Source organism: Squalius cephalus (genome assembly GCF_949319135.1).
Source record: "Squalius cephalus genome assembly, chromosome: 19".
In the NCBI taxonomy this organism is placed as follows: Eukaryota; Metazoa; Chordata; class Actinopteri; order Cypriniformes; family Leuciscidae; genus Squalius; species Squalius cephalus.
In genome coordinates, this window is record NC_137140.1 from 26,871,117 (window position 1) to 26,888,643 (window position 17,527).

At 38.2% G+C, this 17,527-nt stretch overlaps 1 protein-coding gene across 1 annotated transcript in view; it reads left to right on the forward strand.

The window, feature by feature from the left end:
* The window catches only part of rbfox3a (RNA binding fox-1 homolog 3a), a 347,427-nt gene that overhangs the window by 38,871 nt on the left and 291,029 nt on the right, over nucleotides 1-17,527 (forward strand). Inside the window, exon 3 of the mRNA XM_079851785.1 lies at nucleotides 11,494-11,615. The gene's annotated coding sequence lies outside the window, so the exon portion shown is untranslated. The remainder of the gene's footprint in view (nucleotides 1-11,493; nucleotides 11,616-17,527) is intronic.

Sequence of the window (17,527 nt, forward strand, 5' to 3'; positions counted from 1 at the left end):
TGTATTTTATTAGTGTGAACACACACACACCCCAGCTGCAATGAAAATTATTCAACCCCCCGGAGACTGTAATGATTTAAACTTTTATAAAGATAGAGCTTAATTATTATTATTATTATTTCCATCTATGCCAGTTTAGTGGCAAATTAAAAGTAAAATGTTAATATATAATGTAACTTTTTTTTTAAGTTATAGGATTTTTTTCTAATACAGCCATGTCAACCCCTTTTCAACGCTGCTGTTTTTAAGACACTTATTTGTAAGGTATGGTACAATATTGTGATAATATTGGCAGCCTTATTCATAAGTTTAAAATTGATTGTACCAGAAAGCCTTTGAGGGTGTTGAAGAAAAAGCACAATAGCATTAAGGGGAATAAAATGTTTAATCAGAGCAACTGAGAAAACCCTCAATTTACTGCCAAAGACTTGCAAGATGACGTCATGAAAGGAGGAAAAAAAACATTTTAATGCAGAGTATAAGAAGAACACTAGACAAGATTTCATGTTGAGACATCTTGCTGAATGCCACTCTTGACCAAGAAGAACGTAAAAGGCCAAGTTGAATATGCTAAAATTTATTTAGATAGACCTGTGGAAGAATGTTTTATGGAGTGTCGCTGACTGGATTCCAGTTGTTTCTTTGAGTTGCAGCGATCCATTTGCTTCACTTTTCTGTAGCTTTCGGCAGTCTGTTAAAATGTACCTCAGATTTCTTGTCAAATCTATTTACAGTCAATCTCAAAGCTCTTTCCTGTTTTATGTGTGTTTTGTGTGTTTTTTGCGGCGTTCACACAGTGACTCCAGACGAGACCAGACCTCACGTACATACGCCTTTGATTTTTCCCCATTTTTTCGTTAAATTCACATTCTCAGAATCACTCAAATGTGTATTAATACATTTTCTATAATAGTTTACTGATACCTTTGTTGAATTGTTTTCATTTAAAAAAAAATAAAAAATTCTCAGCAGCAAAAAGGTCAAGTGGGTTGAATAATTTTGATTGCAATACATGCATTTCACTTATTTCAGTGAGTATGTGAATCTTTTTTATGAACTTTCCAAAAGAAATGATAATGAATCCGACTTTTACGACTTTTTTCCATAGCTTGAATTATTTTTCCCCAAAATTCGATTAGTAAAACTTTGTTACAAAAAAACTGTTTAGTCACACATTTTTATTTTGCAAAGTCATATTACTGGACAAATCATACATCAAAATGTCCTATGTAGAAACATTGTGCTACAAGCAGAAGAGTCCCGATTCTCATTTTGACATGTCTGCCAGTAGCCTACCGGTAAGCTGTTCCCCATTGCTATTCATTTAGAGTTGGAGTTCTGGCTCCAGCTTGTTATTCTGCTTTTGCGCTGTTCAATTGCAGTGCAGATCCAAGCACTGAATACCAATGGGTGTAATTCTTTTTACTTGAGTTTCAACTGGCAATGCAATTGGATGAGGTTGATTCCAACAATCACATGGCTGTTTGCACTCAGCAGGATGACAGTGGGCTAGCTTGATGAAATTAAAAAAGTCGAGGTAGGCGCTACCATGTTGAATTTGTGGAGCTGAGCTGAAAATGGGCCAAGCGCTGGAAAAGAAAGAGGAGGAGGGGGGAAAGCAGAGCATGAACTAAATCAAGCCCCTTAATTGGCTTGTTAAGACATGAAAGAGTCGACTGAGTGGGGTGGCCTTGAAGGAAAAGTATAAAAGGGTTGGAACAAGAGAGCAACAGACGGGAAGGAGGATAATGGAAGAGAGGGGGGGAGAGAATAAAAAGCTAAAGTTAAGTTGACCGACAACTTTGTTTAATTTGGCCGTTTTTACGGAGTGATTGGGAAGCCAGAGCTGTTTGCAGGGAATGAGATTGTGGCATGCACCGGGGCAGTCTGATGAAGCCATTACGGGCCTCCTACTCTCGTACTCAATCATTGTGACACATCAATAGGTGCGTTAGATGGTCATTCCTCAAAAGGCAACCGACCCACCACGCCTACAGTACTAATCGTTCCAATCATTCAGTGAGAAGCCGAGAACCTCCAGCCTCTGTAGCAGTGACCCCTTTCCCAACATTTCCTAAATCCAGCCAACCTTTTTTTAGCAAAGCCAGTGTAATTCTTTACCCTTCAGCTAGTTGTGGAATGGAGCAGTGGATGGATTCCTGGCAGTTCCTGGAAGATTTACCACAAGACTAGCTGTTTGGTGGGGTAATGTGATGGAGAGCATCGTATGAAGCAATCTCAGATGTTTACTAAGCAGAGTGAGGCTTTCATACTTTCACCATCTCGTTTGGTTTGAGGTTTTTACCATTTGCCTGGGTTCATTCAGATCAATAGGCTCTTACAGTCCAGAAATAAAAGATTTAAAGAGTGAGAAGCATTTCTACTGAATTGAAGGCAATACTCTTTACTGTGTTTAGACTCTGCTGTTGTCAGTAGCATTTCAGAATGTGCTTCCTTTCAGCAGCACAGCAATCAGATTACACTGTGGTTCCCCCGCTAATATTCCCGCTTTGGCTCTGTCATTTTTCTCTGTCTATGGCAAGGCGTATGGTCTGGCAAATAACGCTTCCATGTGTATTTTGGGTTTTTATAAAACACCTGGTAACTGATAGATTAATTTTCCTTGTGTTTAGGGATGCACAATACATTGGTCCTATATCATAACAAAGCATATTATATGTATAAGTATATGTATTTATTTATATATATATATATATTTATTTATTTAAATATATCAGTCGATATTGGATATCGAAATCAATATCCAGTTTTCATATTGTACGTTATAAGATTGTGATGAATAAATTCTTTTGAGAACATTTTAAACTATGGATTTTTTTTATAAATTATTATTTAGACAAAATTATACAGAATATTAGCCTTTTCTGTGATTTTTAGATATTTATTTTATTAGCTGTATATTATCCAATGATAATATTTAATTGTAATTGCTCATTTCCATTATTTTTACATTTAGATGACTTTTCTTGTCATCCAACTCTCACTTAAAATTAATCTTTAAAAGCATCAATAATTTAATAAAACTGTTAGATGTAATCTTTAGCAAATCTCAAAATGAATGTCCATTTTTCATACTGTACATAATGTTGTGATGCCTAAATTCACTTGTAGCATTCCATTGGCCAATATTGGATATTTAATTGTGCATGCTCATTTCCATTTATATTTATATTTTTTTCCCCCTGTCATCTCACATTCACTTAGTTAATCTTTATAAACACTAATAATGACACTGTTGGATGTAATCTTAAGCAAACCTCAAAATGAATATCCATTTTTCATACTTTGCGTTTTAATGTTGTCATGCCTAAATTCACTTGTAGAATTTAAAACAATTTAATTTAGTTTTGAGTGTTTTTATTTCATTTATTCATTCAGACAAAGTAGTATAAACTGTTAATATTGCTTGAGAATAATTATCAGCTTGTTGGTATAATCAGCAGGAAATATCAATGCTTGTGTAATAAATTAGCAGGGTTCAAAGTTCACAGGTGAATCTGTGTGTGAATGACTGATCAGAGGTGACATAATCACTCTTTCTCAGTCAGGCTCTATAGCTGGCAAGGGTGCGTCAGTGTGCCTGGCTTTGAAGCACTCCACATAACCGGATTCTTTAGCTACACCTCAGCAGGGGGGGAGGGGGGAGGGTGTATGAGAATCCTGGGAAGCGACGTGCTCGGTACAGTTGCTTTTGTAGGGCTGCCTCCAGCCACCCACTGCAGTAATCAAACTAAGCCAGCCTGACCCACTTTGCTGCCACTATCACATGCTCGATTCCTCTCGCTCTCATCCATGTTTCCTTTGCTACCTACCATTTTTTTTCAAGACTCCCTGCCAGGCTGCCCACTCTCCACCTTGTCCACTGTTCTGTATCCACGCTCAAAACGCTCCTCTGTATAAATTCCGAAATCTCCGTCTCTACGCATCGCCGCTGCTCCATAGGCAAGCCGAGTAGGAGGTGCTAACAGAAGGAGAATGCAACATCAACCCTGCATGCCTGACAGGTCTCTCTCCCACAGAGGAAGGATGAATTAGATGGAGGGTGCTACAATAGCCAAGCTGATTCGCACATGGCCCTCTGGGTTTTACTCCCACTGGCCTCTGCTTTCCTGCCTCTGAGTCCCATGCTGCTCTACTCCCACCGCAGCCACCGGGGTGAGGATCATTACCTCTGACAAGAGCTTCTCCATGAGTAATCACCAGTGTGGGAAACCCAACAAACACCCATTTCAATTCTGCCTCTGCTCAGTCGAGACTCCTCTGCATGGTATGCATGGCATCTCTGCTTCCTGCCTGTACTGTTAAAGGAAATTTTCACCTGAAAGTGAAAATTCTGTCATTATCTACTAATCTTCATGCTGTTTTAGTGTGCATGCTCTTCCGTGGAACACAAAAGGAGAATTTTTGAAGAATCTTCATTCAGCTGTTCTCCATACAGTAGGCGCGTTTCCATTACAGATTTGTCGACAAAAAATGTTTGCGAAATAACGCCGTTTCCATTAACCGATCTTATGGGACTAAAACTTCATTTTTTCCTCTCGCGATAAGTCATTCCAAAAATCATGGCAAAGGACGTTGGTAGGTTTATGTATATCCCAGCCACTGCGCTGGCCGTTATTATTAATCGAAGGAGACGTATGTGTGTTATCCAATCATTAATTGCAAGGAAAGACCCTTATACTTGAGAGCAGCACATATGAGGTGTTTCTGGGTGTCTCTCCCTCATATCTGTTTCGAGGTCTTGATTGTGGCATTTCTTTGAGATTTAGAATCCAGTATTCCTGTAATTATTTTGTCTTTTATGAGTTTAATAAAGAACTCTGTCTCGTATTCTGTCCAAACATACCACGTCATCTACGTCAGGTGGCCTGTAAATGCGCAAAAAATGCGTTTCCATTGCAGTTTTGCAAAAATATTTATTTTTCGAATTGTCTGAAAAACCACCTCAAGTGAGCGTAAAAACTTTTTTGCGATAAGTGGGAGTTTTTGCGAAATTGACGTGTTTCCATTGGGCGTATTTTCAATTCGCAATTTCAATTTGCGCAATTTGAAGGGAAATGGAAACGCGGCTAGTGACTGTTCATACTGTAGGGATATGCAAAACTGTGTACATTTAACATGTAATGGTTTGAGGGTTGCCTGAATGAGTGCTCTGATGGTTTTTAAAGGGATAGTTCACCCAAATATGAAAATTGTCAATTACTTACCCACATGTTGTTCCGAACCTGTATGCCTTGTTTTGTTTTGGACCCCATTTAATCTTCATTGTAAGGTCAAAAGCAGTCAAAACATTATTCGAAATGTCTTCTTTTGCGTTTCCACAGAAGAAAATTATACAGGTTTTGAATGACAGTTGAATAAGTTGATTAAATGAGGACAGAATTAAAAAATAAATTGTGAACTATCCAATTAAGAAACAAATAATTAGGCTGATTTTAGGGTCTACAGACCCCAGTGGGACTAATTCCTTAGGTGCCGTTCATATCGAACCTTTTCTTGAGTTCAAAGTCAGCTGGACCAACGCAGAGGTCTGAAGATGTATCTTTTTAATAGAAGAAGTTTGATCTGTTTCAACAACCGTTCATAGTGACAACCACCATATGTCCCATAAAAGTAGTTAATATGACTAATCCAAGTCTTATGAAACCCATATGATAGTTTTGTGAGGAACAGACTGAAATTTCACATTATTTCCCTTATTTCTCAAATGTCATCTTCCATTTCATATTTGAACTGGATGCTGTCGAACCAATGGTGTTCGACAGCAATGATGTGCCATTTATGATTCTGAACTAAGACTTGGATGAGATTTCAGAGCCGTTTCAAAGAGGGCCATAATGCTGGCACACCTTTCGTTTGACCTAATGATATAATACACAGCTGTGAGGAGTATTGAGGCCCACACCAGCTATTCTGCTATGACAATTTGACATGACCCCCTCATTAATGCATTAGCGATAATGCTCACAGTCAGCCTCTTCGACTGGCTTTCTCTTCCGCTCTGCTTAGAAGCAGCTCAGTGATAACATTGGAATATCAAAACCTTTGCTCTAACATAAAATTATGCTATTACCCCACAGAAAAAAAAAACTGCAAGAACCAAAGCATTGGGGAAAAAAACACCACTGGTTAAAGTGATTTTCTCTGAGATTTAATAAGTTGTAAATCAGTGAGCACCCATCCTGCGATTACAGCATTATTTACTCGGAGAGGCCAAGTCTCCTTTGCTGTCCTGTGCCTCTTAAACAATGAAACAGGAGAACCGCCTGGACTTTATGAACATAAAACAAGTTAGCCGACACAGTCGTTTCGCATTCCCACTATTGCAGCTGTCAGGGAAAGCAAATCAAAACTGTGAATGGCTTTTTGTTGTTGTATTTTTCTCACTCTCTCTCTCTATATATCTCTCTCTCTCCCTCTCTCTCTCTCTCTCTCTCTCTCTCTCTCTCTCTCTCTCTCTCTCTCTCTGTGTGACTTCAAGCACAGGGTTCATTTGTTCTTTCTCTCTGTCATTGCTGCCAACTGCTCTTTTCTAAATAATGCACTTTCCACCATAATGGCCGCAGTAATACCCAGCCACAGAAATTTTTCCCTCATTTTTCAATGAAACAGCTTCTTTTTTTTCTGCCTTGCAATCTCAGACAACGCATTTAGCTTAATGAGTGGGGCTGATAAAAATATCGGCTCTCACAAAATTGCCAATGCAACATGTTAAAAAATCTTTCTAATTACTATGTGACCTGACATGAAATATTTCTAGACCAGATGAGATCAAAACAACTCCCTGCTGGGCTTCTCGGCCAGCTTAAGCTGTTTTCTTTCATCCATTTTCAACTTCTTTTCTTCACTTTTCTGTTCTTCTCTTTTCTCTCCATATTTATTTATTTACAAAATGCTCATGTGCCCACGTAAAATCATGGCAGTACTCTTAGGTGTTTAAATCCTTGCTTGTAACAAATAGTTCACCTAAATATAGCCTATATTTTTTTTTAATTCATCATTGTTTACTTACCACTCACCCTTGCATAAGGAGTGTGTGTGTACTTGTATAGCTTTTTTATTAACTCCATTAATTATCGTTGTATGGAAAAAGCAGTATAAAAAAATCTCGGAAAAATATCAGCAGACAGGTTTGGAACAACGTGAGGGTGAGTAAATGATGACAGAAAATGTCATAATTGGCAGCAGAATTCCTTTAAGCCGACAACTGCATGCCGTAGGACAGAATTAGCACAGGTCCACAACACTGACACATTGCAGGAAGTAAGTTTTTAAATCCACCTGTTCTGTAAATAGGCCTACAGATGTACAAGTCTAAATACCCACCAAGGTCTTTCTTCATAGTTGCATCATTAAATTCATGAACCTCCTTAAAAAATATTTGAGGCATTTCTGTCAAATGCCAAATTAAAGAATTATTACTGAGACAGATACTTCCAGTAGGCAGTGGGAAGCTGTAGCCTTGTGCCAGAAACAGAATTCTGTCCTTTAGATGCTGCTTGTTTGAATCCCCCACGCTCTGGAGGAAGGCCAAGCAGAAGGATCTGCCTGGCATGAGCGAGGTGCTATTAATCGCCTGTTCGATATAAACTCACGATCTCATGCTGAGATGTTTGAATAAGTGAGACCTTGTCATAGATTAGCATACTAACTGACATATGCGCCATATCTGCGATGTAAACATCAATGGTATACTGTTACAGTCCACCGTGATCTAATGCAGCTTTGAGGAGTTTGTTTGTGAAACGTTACCTCTCTGATATAAGATCTTAGATCTTTTTCTTCTCGTCGTACTAGAAATGTGCTTTGAAATCGGTTTGTAAATATTGTCACGTGAATCCAACAAAAAAAAAAAAAACGAAACGCCACTAAACGGCCATCTGTATGCAGGCGTTCTTTGCCAAATTTAATAACTTTACCAAGACTGGATAGATTAGTGAGACTCAGCTATGTGGGTGGACTTTAAATGGCATTGATAAAAACAATGGCTCATGTTTTCAGGCTTTTTAAGTCGGGCTCCATGTTTCTACATGCCACCTGACATGTCCTTCACTTCTTTCCCATCTGCGTCGTCACTCACATGCACGCGTCCTCGCTTCTTCATCCCCCAGCTTCTGCCACCAAATAAAAAGCTTGTCCCAGAGGTTGTCAGAGCATGAGAACTTATAGCCACCCACGTTCAGCTCGGTCCACAACCTGCACTCTCATTCCTGCTGTTTCACATGCTTTATCACTTTTTCATCCTCCTCCCCAGCTTTCGCCCTCAGACATTAAATCAGGTGATATGAGATTGTTGTCATCCTGGAATTACCAGACAACAGTCCAGCGCTGTACCGTCCATGTTAAAAGAGACATGCAAAATGGGAAAGGTTATGCGATTAAACCCTAGTTTTTTTGTTGTTTTTTTTGTGCCCAATGCAAGCACAAATAAACAATAAACCATTTTTCTTTTTTATTGTAAAAATAAATCACACAGATTTCTCTCTCTATCTCTATATATATATGCCGTCATGTTAAAAAGAAAGGACACCCTATTTAATTTAATGGTTTCACTTGGCAAGGCATAATACAAAATCATCTGGTCCTTGGCAGGACTTACAATTAGGTAAATACAACTTCAGTTGAACAATAGCACATGACATATTACACCGTGCCATTATTTATCTAACAAAAACTAGGACCAAATGTAGAAGTCATGGTTGAGAAACTAAGTTCACCCTTACTGCTTCCAGGAATTAGGAGGGTAAGTGGCAGTCAGGCACTACTAATCAAATGCCTTCGATTAACTGATCATCAGCAAGCGTGACCACCTTTATAAACACAGAAGTTCAGGCAGTTTGCTGATATGGATCATTTAGGTGTGTGTTAACATAATGCCAAGGAGTAAAGAGAAGCAATTGTTGCTGCCATCAATCTGGGAAGGGTTATACAGCAATTTCCAAACAATTTGAAGTCCGTAATTTTACAGTGAGGAAGATTATTCACAAGTCGAAAACATTTGCCAATTGCCAATCTCCCCCAGGAGAGGACGTTCCAACAAATTCACCCCAAGGTCGGACAGTGCACTGCGCAGAAAAACTGCAAAAAACTCAAGAGCTACACCTCAGACTCTACAGGCCTCAGTTAACATGTTAAAGTTCATGACCGTATAATTAGAAAAAGACTGAACAAGAATGGCAAGTTTGGAAGGGTTTCCAGGAGAAAGCTTCTTCTCTCTAAAAAGAACACGGCAGCACGGCTTAGGATTGCAAAGTTGCATCTGAACAAACCACTAGATTCTGGAACAATGCCCTTTGGACAGACGAGACCAAAGTGGAGTGGTTTGGCCATAATGCACAGCGCCATGTTTGGCAAAAGCCAAACACAGCACAAATACCTCATACCAACGGTCAAGCACTGTGGTGGATGGGTGATGATTTGGGCTTGTTTTGCAGCCACAGGACCTGGGCTTCTTGCAGTCTTTAGGCGTTTCTCAATGTCAAGGAAGGATCCTCGGAAGCCAGAATTTCGAGGATGCTACGTCTTCGACATCCGTCGAAGGACTGTTCCAATGTCGAGGATCCTCGGAATTTCCACCAAGGACTGAGTCCTTTGTTCGAAAAATATCCCATATACAGGAAAGGATGCATATGTGTAGCCTTCGCGCTCTTCACGCTCTCAAATCACCCACAATCCTATGCGCGCAGCTTTGCTATCTTGTTCAAAAAATTCAAAATGTTGGACGTTAACGGAGTAACGGAGTCGGAGCGTTAACGGGTCAATATGCTTTCAAATGTAAATATATTTACGTTACCAAACATTTGTTTTAAAAAAATAATTACATCCATTATGTTATGGATCAAATTGACCTGCACTGTTTAAACACACTTGACAGTCAAATAATCAATATGATTAAAAAGGAGTTTATTGATTTAAAAACGATTATATTGCCTGAGTGAACAGAACTGCGTCCATAGCAACGCTCTGTTTTTCATTTTCACTGACGTAATGACGCACTGACGTGCACTTGCTAGCCTGTTCCAGAGCCGTTGAAAAAACATAGACAGTAGAATGCTGAAGAGGAGCCTCGCCTAGCCTAGCCTCTGAAGGAAGTGACTTGGAAGGACCAGTCCTGCCAAGGAAGTATCCTTGACATTGAGAAACACCTTTTGAGTCGACTATGAACTCCTCTGTATACCGAAGTATTCTAGAGTCAAATGTGAGGCTGTCTAAAGGTTGGCCGAAATTGGGTAATGCAACAGGACAATGATCCCAAGAACACCATCAAATTTATAACAGAATGGCTGTAAAAGAAAAAGAATCAAGATGTTGCAATGGCCCAGTCAAAGTCCAGACCTCAACCTGATTGAATTTCTGTGGTGGGATCTTAAGAGAGCTGTTCATGAACAAATGCCCATAAAGCTCAAAGAAATGAAGCAACGAAGAGTGGGCCAAAATTCCTCCAGAACGATGTCAAGGAGTAATAAAGTCAGACAGAAAATGATTACTTCAAGTTATTGCTGCTAAAGGTGATTCAAGCAATTGAATCAGAAGGTGTATGTAGTTTGTCACACATGGCTTCTCTATTTTGGCTTTATGGTTGTTGTTAATTTGTTGTTGTTCATCTGAGGTTGTATTTACCTAATAAGACCTGGTGAAGACCAGATGATCCTTTATTATTTCCTGATACATAAAACCATAAAATTCAAAAGGGTGCCCTTTCTTTTTTTTACATGAGTGTATACATATGCTCACCTGGATTTTATATTTTATTTTATTTTATGGTATTATTTTATACCATATGGTATTTATTATATATATGTTACTGTATTTTTTATCCAATTAATGGAGCCTTGGTGAGCATGAGAGACTTTCAAAAACATTAAACTACTGACCCCAAACTTTTGAATGGTAGTGTATATAATTTTATTTAGATATGTCACATACACGCATACGTTTAGTGGGCTTAATTGTATCATTATATTATATCTATATTTCAGAAGGATGTGAAGGTCCTGCTTGACTACAACATTTGTGTTTTTTTTAACTGCACAAGCAATTTATTTTTTGGTTTTGAATAATAAAAGAAGATTGCTAGTATCTCTGCTTGCAATCCTTTTTTTTTTTTTTTTGGATACACAGCAAATTAATTGGAAGTATTGCATTTTTTACTCTTGTGGAGGAATATATTTAAAAATTGTGACATTTTCAGTGCAGTGTCTAAAGTAATTTTGTACTGAATGTGAATGTATCTTTAAAATCAACACATATCTGGTTTGTTGTTGTAAAGCCCTACTATTGAGCAGTGGTTGTATATGAGAGACAATTCTTTTGGAAAACACTAAAATATAAACATTAACGAAAGTTACATATAGCCATTTAAAAATGTGCAAACAAAGGAGATGGAAGCAAAAATCCAATCGAACTGCGAGTCGTGACTCTCCCCAGTTTGGAAGATGAATGAGCTGTGTTATTTTTGCATTATTTGGACAGGGTGATGAAGGAGGCTGTGACCTGCAGAGGGGAAAGTAAAATATAAGTGACTGATTCCTGCTTCGAGAGAGAGAGATAGAGCAAGAGACAGCGAGAGAGTGAGAGAGAGAGCCTGTTTGCTGGTGAGTTACATTTGAGCGCTGTGCCCTGTATCGCATCCGTTCTGTCTTATGTCTGAGACATAATCCCGTTTTCAGCACAAAATCATTTAGCTCTTTGGCACCACGTATGTCATTAACCTGCCTGGGGTCGGGCTGCCTCTCCATTCTAATTCACTCTTCTGTTCCATCACCTAAGCTTCAGCGCCACTGTTATATATCAGCCAGACAGAGCCCAATCATCTAGCCGCCTGCTGTCTCTCTGATTATTGTTGACCAGCAAAACACTTGACCTGCAAACGGCAGCACTATGAGAGTAATCTACCTTGACATCTTTGTATCTAATGGCGTAGCAGGATCGATGGCCCGCGCGCACACCCTGTGGGCACGGGAGGCTGATTCCCCCTCTAAAGCGCGTGGCCAGCGCTGGCTGTCTGAGACACTCCGGCACACGGGCACATAACTCATTTAATTAGTCATAGTCAGGGACTCTTCTGGACTCCAGGGATTCAGAGTGTCCACTGCTCAGGTGCTGGCAGGAGAGGATATAGAACAAAATGTTTGCAGGCAGTTTGACATCTGGCACTGGGGGGAAAAAAATGGACAGCTCTCAATATCCGGCAAAAGCTAAAAATGGGTTAGTTCAAACTGCATCCCTCTTTTTCAAATTTGTTGTGAAACTCAACAGTGATTGACATATGAGGTCATGGTGACAATTAAAATTTTTGGACGAAATTAATTTCCAGCAAAAAATTATATATATATATATATATATATATATATATATATATATATATATATATATATATATTTACTTATTTATTTATTTATTTATTTATTTATTTATTTTAATTTTCCAACTACATGGAATTATAGATTTTTTAAAATATATATATATATATGTGTGTGTGTGTGTGTGTGTGTGTGTGTGTGTAATTAAAAAATATATATAATAAAATAAAAGAAATAAAAAAAATAAAAAAAATATTTAGAAAAACCTCATGGAATTAAGTGAAATAAAATGTTATTACGTTAATAAAATGTTTTTTTTTTTCATATTTTTTTTTTCTTTCAGTAAACGATTATTTAATTTCAAGGAACACTTTTTTTAATACAATGGTTTTAATTTTAGTTAACTAATGACCCTTCCATGTGATATATTAATTTATTGCAACATTTTATCTTTGTGCAGGCTGGTTTTGGTTTTGATTTTAGTTAACTGTAATGACCCTCCCATGTGATTTATTAATTTATTGCAATATTTTATCTTTGTGCAGGCTAACATTGAAATAATTTTTCATTTTAACATCTGCTCAACTTGACACATTCATGAGTTTTTACTGAAGTAACAAATTCGAGTCATATTTTTCAGTGAAACATTTGACCCAGTTCACAAAAACGATCTGAGTTCACTCAGACTGATCCAGTTCTCAAATTCAACTCACTGACTCAAGAAAACAACCAGTACATTATTCAAAATATCTCCTTTCGTTTCCCACACAAGAAAGAAAGGTTTTGAACTATTCCTGTAAGCAGTTGCATTGAAACAAAACAATTGATGGATTTCAGAAAGGCGCTCAAAATGAGCTGAGAAGCGTTTCATCAAGCTGCAGACAGCAGGGCCACAGTTTGGAGAAAAAAAAAAAAGTTCAATGTATTGATGCGAGGCACAGAAGAGGCTTCCCAGGAAAAAGTGGTGTGTCAGCTGCAGGTTTGATGTCCAGGCTCTTGCCCAAGGGGAGGCAGGTTGGCACCCAGAGATATTGACATGGGGACAGATCATTAGCCCTCTCTATCCACCCTGCCTCAGTCCCACGTCTCTGTTAAAGGTGCCAGTGTGCTGTTAAGGTGCCAGAAGCTTCGCCTGATAGGCATAACAGGTAGGAAGACCATGATTCCTGGTTGTTCCACCCATTAATCTGGCATTGTGAGCATGACAAGAAGTGCAATTATTTCTTAATATGACACTGCGTTTAATGGGATGGTGGATTTTAGAATTTCTTATGTGTTGCTGTTTCTCTGTAGGCACATGAAATATGATTACACGTTAGCGAAAATGAGATATTGCATAGAAATACAGGAGTTTATTGATTTAGAGTAGGCAGTCTCACCGCAAGATGGAAAAAAAATAGCTGTGATTTTGGTGGTGTGATGATAATTGCAGCTTGAGGTGGAGATAAAGTTTCCCAGACAGGCCAACTGAAACCGTCTTAGCTGGATTTCTCCCAAGAACAGAAATTATGTGATGATAACTTGAAGAATGAAAAAAAAAAAAAAAAAAAAAAAAAACAGAATAACGCTGCCTTGTAGGGAGAAGTTAGTACAGCAGTATTTCTGTAAAGGGGTGTTTCTGAAGCTTTGGGCACTTTTATATCCCAAAAATTGATTTCTGGTTTAAAATAGCAGATATTTTTCTGTTATGTAGGTCATGTGAATATCTGTCTGGAAACTTGATTTGTTTTAGCAGCTTTTCAAATTCCTTTAAGCAGATTTTATTATTTTACCCTTGTCCCAACATTTTCAGTCTTAAATCATTTTAAAGCTCATAATAATCTACACAAATTTTGAAATAATCATAAAACATTTTAATATCATTGTTTAAATTTATATTATTTTTAAAAATGCTATTGTTTAATATTTATTATATTATATTATATTATATTATATTATATTATATTATATTATATTATATTATATTATATTATATTATATTATATACATTTGATAAAATTATATATATTCAAGTCATAATATATATGGGATCTATATTCCAGTCATAATATATTTTTTTAATTCCAGTCAATTTTTTATCAAATTAGTTGAAAACTGTAAAAATATCATTATAGTATGCATATTTATGATAGAAAAGACATAATAAATATGAACTTATTTTAAATGTCATTTCCACCTCAGAATATTGTCAAAACACAATAAAAAAATAGATTTTTTGAACAACGACAGAATCCTCATATGATGCATGCATTTCCACTGTTGAATATCCACTGTATGTGGATGGCTTAAATAAATTTGTCTGCACATATTTGGGTGGAAAAACAACCAGAGAATGTTTTGGACAAAAATTTTGATTAAATTGAATGGCAATAAAATTGTATACATCTACATATGATTTGCCTGAATTGAAGAGAGCTTTTGAGCGGCGGGTGCCTTGTCCTTCAGCTCAACCTTTGGAATCTGCTCTTCATTCTGGGTCTTTTCTCCATTGGCTCATTAGAGTGAGCCATAGTCCTCTAGCACCGAGAATGGGACATCTGTCACTTTACATTTAAACAGAAGATCCTCACCGCACACTCACCTAGGAGACAAACAATCCATCCTTATTTACCCAACACAATTGCAATTGGATTGGATTTTGGCTATGAAGGTGAGCGCTTTTCAATTTGAATCAAAACCTTAAATAGTGTTTTTATTCTCTACCACTGCAGCTTTGGAAGTCATGAATAGAGCTCGGGCTGGCTAAACATGAGTGACCTTGTGCTTATATTGAAATAACGGGTGATACGAGGAATTTAGTGAAATTAATTGTCCTCTGTGTGGTCACGATTAATTTGAAAGAGCTCATCTAAGCAAATGTTCTCCTCTGAGCTGGATTTGAACTTTTGCTATATCCTCACTAGCTGGAAAGAGACTTTTACAATAGCTGTAGTGTTTTCGGAATATAAATGCGATTGTGGATAACTCGAGTGACCCGAGCGCATGGGATCTTGTGCCATGGGCATGATGCATAACCGGCCACATCATCTTTCATGAACACATATCCAGCTCGCCGCTTTAGCATGTCAAACCATCAGGGAGTAGAGTAGACGCATGGACAAAACCATAAATTGACGTGCTTCAGTATTGACGTGTTTTCCCCAAATGTCAGCTTATGGTGTAGAGGTCATCGTGTATCCTCTTAAAATGCAAAGTATGCTGTTAAATAAAGATGAATGGCGTAAGGTGGCGCGTTGCCTTGCGGATTGATCCAAGTTGCCGACCCCATATGTGCAGGCCAGCCCAGGGGGTCCGTACCCCTCAACACCATCCTCTAATCCTGCCTGGCACTGCCTGATAAGTACATTCCTTTACCTATGGTCCAATGTGAATGCTTGCATATTCTTTGGTTCTCTCTTTTTTAGCTGTTGTGTCGGAAGGGTAAAACCGGAGGGATGGATTGTCCTAATGCCGGAGTGAGCCAAAAGGAACGAAAGCAAATAAACACCCAATGACAAGAAAAGTAAATACTAATTTGAATAAGAGTTCCATCACATATTGGCCTTCTGTTACTTATTTTAAACTTCTAAGTAGTGAGGGAGCACAAACGGCATTTGCTAATCTTGTCAGAGTGATATTTGAACAAATCAGGTGTGGCATAGCTGGAATTGGCTTTTTTAATCACTCTTAAGGCTTGAGAATGCAGAGCTGGCAAGCTGATTGATAATGATTAGCTTGATAGTGCTTATACAATGTGCTAAAAAAAAAAATCTGAGAAACTTGACTACATTTTCACAGGTTTAACGCATTTTGATTGGTTCTGATTTGGAAGTCGTAAAGTTGTGTTTTTGTGTAAAAGTCCTTTTGGTCAACTATATATGGCCGTTGTAGCCTAAAAGTTTGTGTAATAAATTCTATGTTGAATCAAATACGTATATGTATATATAATGTAATGTCCATTTGATGGCTTTCTTATTTAACACAATAATGACTTTAAATTATCTTTTGAGGGTAATTTCTCAGCCAAATTTTGATGTGTGATTAATTTGCGATTAATTTGATTAATTAATTGCCACATAGTGTAATTTATTAGATTAAAAATGTTATTACACAATACTATATATATATATATATATATATATATATACACTCACCTAAAGGATTATTAGGAACACCATACTAATACTGTGGTGTTTGACCCCCTTTCGCCTTCAGAACTGCCTTAATTCTACGTGGCATTGATTCAACAAGGTGCTGAAAGCATGCTTTAGAAATGTTGGCCCATATTGATAGGATAGCATCTTGCAGTTGATGGAGATTTGTGGGATGCACATCCAGGGCACGAAGCTCCCGTTCCACCACATCCCAAAGATGCTCTATTGGGTTGAGATCTGGTGACTGTGGGGGCCATTTTAGTACAGTGAACTCATTGTCATGTTCAAGAAACCAATTTGAAATGATTCGAGCTTTGTGACATGGTGCATAAAGGGATGGAAATGTTCAGAAACAATGCTCAGGTAGGCCGTGGTATTTAAACGATGCCCAATTGGCACTAAGGGGCCTAAAGTGTGCCAAGAAAACATCCCCCACACCATTACACCACCACCACCAGCCTGCACAGTGCTAACAAGGCATGATGGATCCATGTTCTCATTCTGTTTACACCAAATTTTGACTCTACCATCTGAATGTTTCAACAGAAATCGAGACTCATCAGACCAGGCAACATTTTTCCAGTCTTCAACTGTCCAATTTTGGTGAGCTCGTGCAAATTGTAGCCTCTTTTTCCTATTTGTAGTGGAGATGAGTGGTACCCGGTGGGGTCTTCTGCTGTTGTAGCCCATCCGCCTCAAGGTTGTGCGTGTTGTTGCTTCACAAATGCTTTGCTGCATACCTCGGTTGTAACGAGTGGTTATTTCAGTCAAAGTTGCTCTTCTATCAGCTTGAATCAGTCGGCCCATTCTCCTCTGACCTCTAGCATCAACAAGGCATTTTCGCCCCCACAGGACTGCCGCATACTGGATGTTTTTCCCTTTTCACACCATTCTTTGTAAACCCTAGAAATGGTTGTGCGTGAAAATCCCAGTAACTGAGCAGATTGTGAAATACTCAGACCGGCCCGTCTGGCACCAACAACCATGCCACGCTCAAAATTGCTTAAATCACCTTTCTTTCCCATTCTGACATTCAGTTTGGAGTTCAGGAGATTGTCTTGACCAGGACCA